The sequence below is a fragment of the Amblyomma mixtum genome, chromosome 9, assembly GCF_055824585.1.
Source record: "Amblyomma mixtum isolate Tamu chromosome 9, ASM5582458v1, whole genome shotgun sequence".
Lineage (NCBI taxonomy): Eukaryota > Metazoa > Arthropoda > Arachnida > Ixodida > Ixodidae > Amblyomma > Amblyomma mixtum.
In genome coordinates, this window is record NC_143020.1 from 112,388,056 (window position 1) to 112,393,867 (window position 5,812).

Below are 5,812 nucleotides of genomic sequence, written 5' to 3' on the forward strand. Positions count from 1 at the left end.
ACAGCACGCCAGATGCCGTGCGAGTTGCAACCGGCTTTCAAACGATATAAAATGGGTCTTAAAATGTAGCTGTAGCCTTTATGTGAATCACTGCCTCCGTTCAACGACGGCGAGCTTTGAAAAGCGCAGCTGTAGTCACAGTAGCGAAGCCGGGAATCATTTTGCACTTGAAATAATCGCCCAGACTAGCCGAACCCTTCCGGCGCCAGGGCTGGCTTCGCCAGCATACACTCCTAAGCCGGCGGAGCGCGATGGCCGATTCCATGACTGATTGGTTCCTTGAGGCTTACGTCAGCTGACGTCACGGTCCAGGGCTTCTGTTCTAGGAGCCGGGGCAACGGGCCGAGTCGGTGGCGCCAGCTTTCCGCGTGTGCGTTGTTTTGAAGCGTTTTCCCGCTAATTGTGCTTGTTTGTTTGGTTCATCATCTCGCCGTACGGATTGTGTGTCGTCCAGATCACGGATGTGCACGGTGTGGTGACCTGTGTGACGAAGAAGGCATGGCGCGTCCGGCAGCGTCATCGAGCGCTGTGTGCGACGAGTTGAGCCGGTCAGCGCGACTTTGACGTGAGTAATGGCAGTTTGATTTCTCTCGAAATTAGCGCACTTTTACTTGGACCGTTGACGCTAGAGTGGTGCGCATCGTGTTCCGGAATCATACCTGCCTCTTAGGAGCCGCAGAGCCATCGACATGCTGCCGCGAGCGCCCGTAGCGAATTGTTTTTGTACGGTTAACGGGAGTGGCTGCACCTGTTGCCTTGATCGTTAGGCTTAGGATTCACACTTGTTTTGCTAGCACGAAAAAATTGCAAAATCGGCGCGATTCAGTGCCACGGTGTATTGTGACAAGTTCTGGAATGTTTCCGGAATACGATGCGCTAGTGTTGTCGCAGCAGGGAGCACATTTGACCGCACAGCTGACGCTTTCACGATGGGCGGGAAAATGTCACGCCTCCGAGGAGACCGTGCTTCGGCGCCGGCCGTCGCGAGTGACGGACGGATCGTAGGCGCTAGTTTTGTGCACTTTATTGCTTATCGGTGATGTGAAAGTGTGTTTCGGAAGTCGCTGCGCTCCCTGGACTTGTTTGTGATGTCATGTGCCGTGCTCTCGGAGAAGGACTGTGAACGGTGCCTGCTCACTGAGCGGTGAATGCAGCGCGCGCGGCGCCGGTTGGCCGTTGGCGTTGCTCCGCGCGTCTCTCGTTGGATACGAAACTGGCGTGCGGTGTAATCCGCGTGCTGAGAAAATGGGAAACTGAGGCTATCCGTTCTGCGTATAGTTCCGGCGCAGTGAGGTTTCGCCGTGGTTTCGCGCTTCGCGTTTGATTGCTCTGGTCTTCTCCGGTTATATAAACGCATTTCTTTATATACATATACATTGCTTTGTTCTCGCGGCGTGTTTGTTTCTTTATTACTTGATCGCAGGCAGCGGCGAGTGTGGCTTGTGCCCGTGTCTGCCGAGCAAACCCGAAATTCACACTCGCTCTTTCATCTTGTGCTGTCGTTTTCCGGTACCTGTCTCCGCGATCGAAGCACACCTAATCGCGCGCAGGTCACGCTATATCATGTCGGCTATGAAAGCAAAAGAAAATGGGAAAGCAATTGAAGTAAAGCAGTGGAAAAAAGCGGCACAAGGGAGGGGACGTGTGGGGGATCAACCGTGCCTACTCAGACTACAGTGTCCCGTCTCCCTCCTGTGTCGCGATACGGCGGTCCCCCGCCTAGTGTTCTTTCTGTACTATACGGGTGTGGCCCCAGTGGGTCAGACGGGCGGGACTCGGCCGCCATCTGCGACCCGGACGCCCCGAGTCTGAGCGCAGGGTCGGGTCAGGTCAGCGCACCGTCGGAGATTGAGTTCCCCCTGTTTCGTGAGGTCAGTGTCAGGCGCTCGGACGAATTTGGGCTTTGTGATCGGGAATCGCGTGGTCCGTGCGCTAAGGTCGCGTAGCACGTCATGTTCAACCGCCGCGGGTTGAAAATTAGCGCGCTTGCGTGGACTGTATCAAATGATTCTAGATGTGCACGCTTCGTCTGAAGACCAGCACGCGCTGTTAAGAACTCTTGCGTGATTTGAGCGTCCATCAAATTTATTCGCACGTGTTTCAACCGCCTTCAGGGAAGCATTATGCATCAGCGCAAGTCCACAAGTAGTGGACGCGAAAAAATGTTTAGAGGGTGCTGAAATTCAGTTTGTGTATTCACTTTATGCGTTTTGTTTCGTCTGCCTTTGAATGCAAGGATTCATCACGTCCAGTTTTGGTCATGCGTAGGAAGAAATGGAAACGGTGTCCTACCGCAGCTGAAGGTTTCGTTTTACTGTGCTCTTGTCTTTATGGTTCGTGCGTGGACGCTTGGCTGTCGAAGCATTGGGGCTGAAACCACCCCGGAGCTGCTGTTCAGTTTTGTAGCTTCCTGGAATCGTTGTGTGCTGTGGAGACAAAATGCTATGTGGAGGTCCACTGACTGAACCGAGCGGAGGGCGTGCTGTAAGCAATGAATTTTCCGGAATTGCTCGAACTAGCCAACCATTTTGGTTCGCAACATTTAAAAAAAAAGGGGGGGGGGGGGTGGGGGGGGGGATAGATACTTCGCCCCGTTCTCTATGAGGTATTTGGTAAGTTTTGTGCACTAAATGGAACATGGTTCCTTTTCCAGAGTCCCTCTTACTATGAAAGAAGCCGACACTTATGGTCAGGCGTTGAGTCTATAGAGAGAACTCTCAAGGATGTACGCGACATGCAATTACATTCGAAAGTAGAAGGTGAGACAGCCGCCGCTGTAACTCAGTTGGTCGAGCACCTCGAGCTTTCTGTTGTGTGCTAAAAATATGTTTAGCAAATATGTATGTAAATGACACGTCATGCTGCCTTGAACTGTGGGGGCGCAGAGGCTCTGTCAGGCATCTTGCCTTTACCTCTGCCCCTTACACGGAGAGAATCCGTGCAACAATAAACAAACAAACAAACAAACACGCCGCGGGCGGGCGTTCAGATCCCAACAATGGCACTGGGTTGTGTTTCTTTCTACTGCCTGTAATGTCTTTTATCTAAAGGATTAGGCAACTAAATCTCTGCTCAAATCAACACCAGGATTAAGAGTGGAAACAAAAACTGTTCTGTGCCCTGCTTGGTTTCAGTCTCAATATCTGTTAGCTCCTTCTTTGAATGCATAACAAGCCCCTCATTTTCCCATCCCTGTATGCTCAATTTACTTCATCAAGCAGCCTGTGCCGCAGGCTCAGAGGCTGTAGTAGCGTTTGGCTGTTGAGCACGAACGTCGTATAGTTCGGTCGAGGCAGCGGTGACCGGCTTTTGGAAATTAATATGGACCCCTGCGCAAGCGCGGAGTGCGGCGAAGCCCACAGAGCGTGCTTCGAGCCCATGGATTCATTAATCAGTCCCTTTCGTACTAGTCCCGTGGAATGTTCATATCTACCCCGCTTCATGATTACCCCCAGCAGGGCGGCTTTTTTAAAAGGCCGAACCCCCCACCCCCTTGCAACCCCGAAAATATGGGGATACCTTTCTTTTTTCATTCGCAAGGCGACTTCCTGTCCCGTTTTTGCACCGCGATCGCGGGAGCGCTCAGGCACGCTCTGGAAGCAGCCCGTGTCGAGAGGCCTTGGACCTTCTCGTCGTCGTAGTAATGGTGGTAGTATGTTGCCGGGTGTCGGAATGAGGAACCACCCCTCCCTCCTGTCTCGGGCGTCACATGGCGAGCTCGGTGCGCGCATGTGTTACGGGCTGGGGGAGGAGGGCGTTGTGAAAGAGGGCAAGGAGGATGGCGTAGTACTCTTCGTACGCTGCACTTGGCTGCTCCCCGTCCGTCCGCCTGAGGAACAGCTGACGCCGTCGACAGCAGAGGAGGGGCGGTACAGGAAGGAATAACACTGCTGCTGCTGCTTCTGCTGCTGCTGCCTCCAAGAGGTGGAGGGGGCCACACCGGTGCCGGTGGGTAGAGGGGATCGAAGCGCGCGCGGCGCAAGGTTAAGGTGTTGTTTAGCTCTCCCCCCCCTCGTGAATGGAGGAAGTAGGAGCGGGAAGTTTTGGGCCCCCGTTCTTTTGGTGGGGTGGAAGTTGTATGGTTCGCTGTGCAGCTGCCGCCGCTCCTTGCGAGCGGCTGGAGCACGGTGTCTGCTTCTTGGCGAGCAGACGACGTTCGAACAGGGGTGGTGCGCGCGCGCGGTCCGCTTTTCCTTTACTTCCTTTCTTGAAGGCGCGCTGTAAAAGGAAGGAGGTTGCGGTAGTGGCGAGAGGGAGAGGAGTGGAAGGTCACGCTCGTAGTATAGTAAAAGTAGTAGTAGTAGTAGTAAGTGGGCAGCGGCAGTAGTGAGGGAAGAGATTCGATGCGTCGTCTGCTCTGGCGTTCGTCCGCGACGCTCGCCCGTAAAACGTTCGTCTGCTGTCGTCTGCTCCGTTCGCCATTTGGTCTGCGCTGGCGGACGCCGTCTGCTGGCGCACGCGCGTGCGCGGGCGTCTTTGGCTTTGCCTGGGCTTGGCCGCGGTAGTGGACGACGGCTGTTCCTAGCTGTGCTGAGGAGTAGGGCTTCCGCACCTTTCGGCCTGTGGCCTTTGCCGGCCGCTCAAGATTCACGTCGCTAGCGTCGGTCTACTTCTTCGTCGAAGCAGGGGGGGAGGCGGAGGCGCTCGCGCCCGGTGCCGACGCCATATGCCTCTCTCCTCCTACCTTTATGTTCCGGGGCGCGGCGCGCGTCTGCTGTCAAAGGAGAGCACTGCCTGAGCGCGCGCGCGTCCATTGTGGTTCGCCCCGTAATGGTGACGGGCCATTGTCGGGCGGCCCGTTTTCTTACGCCGGCCTCCCCCCCAGCCCAGGATGAAATGTATGATATCGCCGGCGGGGATGCATCTTCCCTCCGGGCGAAGGCTCACCGGAGGAGGTCCATAGGGCGCAAGATGGTGCCGCCGCGGCCTCGGGGGAATCGGTGGTCGAGGAGAACGTAAGGAGAATAGGGAGCTTGGGGGGAAGGCGCGGGTGAGGTCGGAGTTTCGGGAAAGCTGGCGGGAAGACGCCCGCAGCCGGGCCCCGAGGTCGCAGTTTGGCGTGTGTTTGCTTTGTTATTTATTCATCGTTTAATCGACGGCTCAGTGTTTCTGATTGCAGTGCGGTCGTGGACAGAGAAAGCTTGCAGAAAACAAATATACAAAAACGAGGGTCTCGTACGGGCTCAAGTAGCACAATCCATCTGAAGTACAATGAACAAGGTGAATACAATAATTTTTCAGCCTTGGTTTTCGTAATTAATGTAGCCTGGGAGAATGTAGCTCAGTATTGGCTCTTCAGTGCCGTCTTATTTTGAGCGGTGGTTGTGCCTCTGTGGCTCAGAAAGGTCCCCTTGGGAGAGTGTGAATGTGGGGCTTCTTTGCGTGTAAACCTCGGCAGTTTTTTTTTTTTTTTTGTCTGAATCAATGCGTGCTTCTCAAACTTTTCAGTTGGCTTCCGTGTGCAAGACCAGCTTAATTTGTTCGACAGTATGGCCGATGTAGCGTTGAGTGTCTTATAATCCGTCAGCATTTTGGGTGCGAGGTTCCGTGTGTTTGGCCTTGGTGGCTTTTGTGAAGACCCGCAGCTATATTATGCTCTGGTGTTGTCACAATCTCATGTACTAGGGGAAGCCCCCATCAGAATTTTTTCCACTGTTCGAACAAATTTTCAGTTCTCTTGGTGGTGATTTGACTGTACCGAAAAGGTGGTGTCGACTTCCTAGCCCTAAGCAGAACTCTTCGCCAGGGCAGCGCAGTGTCATGCGCTTCGCTTTCCTCAGTATCGGCCTCCCCGGCCGCGGCGGCCGCATTT

At 54.4% G+C, this 5,812-nt stretch overlaps 1 protein-coding gene across 1 annotated transcript in view; it reads left to right on the plus strand.

Annotated features, from left to right (window-relative positions):
- Positions 1-317: 317 nt before the first annotated feature.
- Positions 318-5,812, plus strand: part of Delta (neurogenic locus protein delta) — a 40,459-nt gene continuing 34,964 nt past the window's right edge. The window contains exon 1 of the mRNA XM_089559497.1: positions 318-565. The gene's annotated coding sequence lies outside the window, so the exon portion shown is untranslated. The remainder of the gene's footprint in view (positions 566-5,812) is intronic.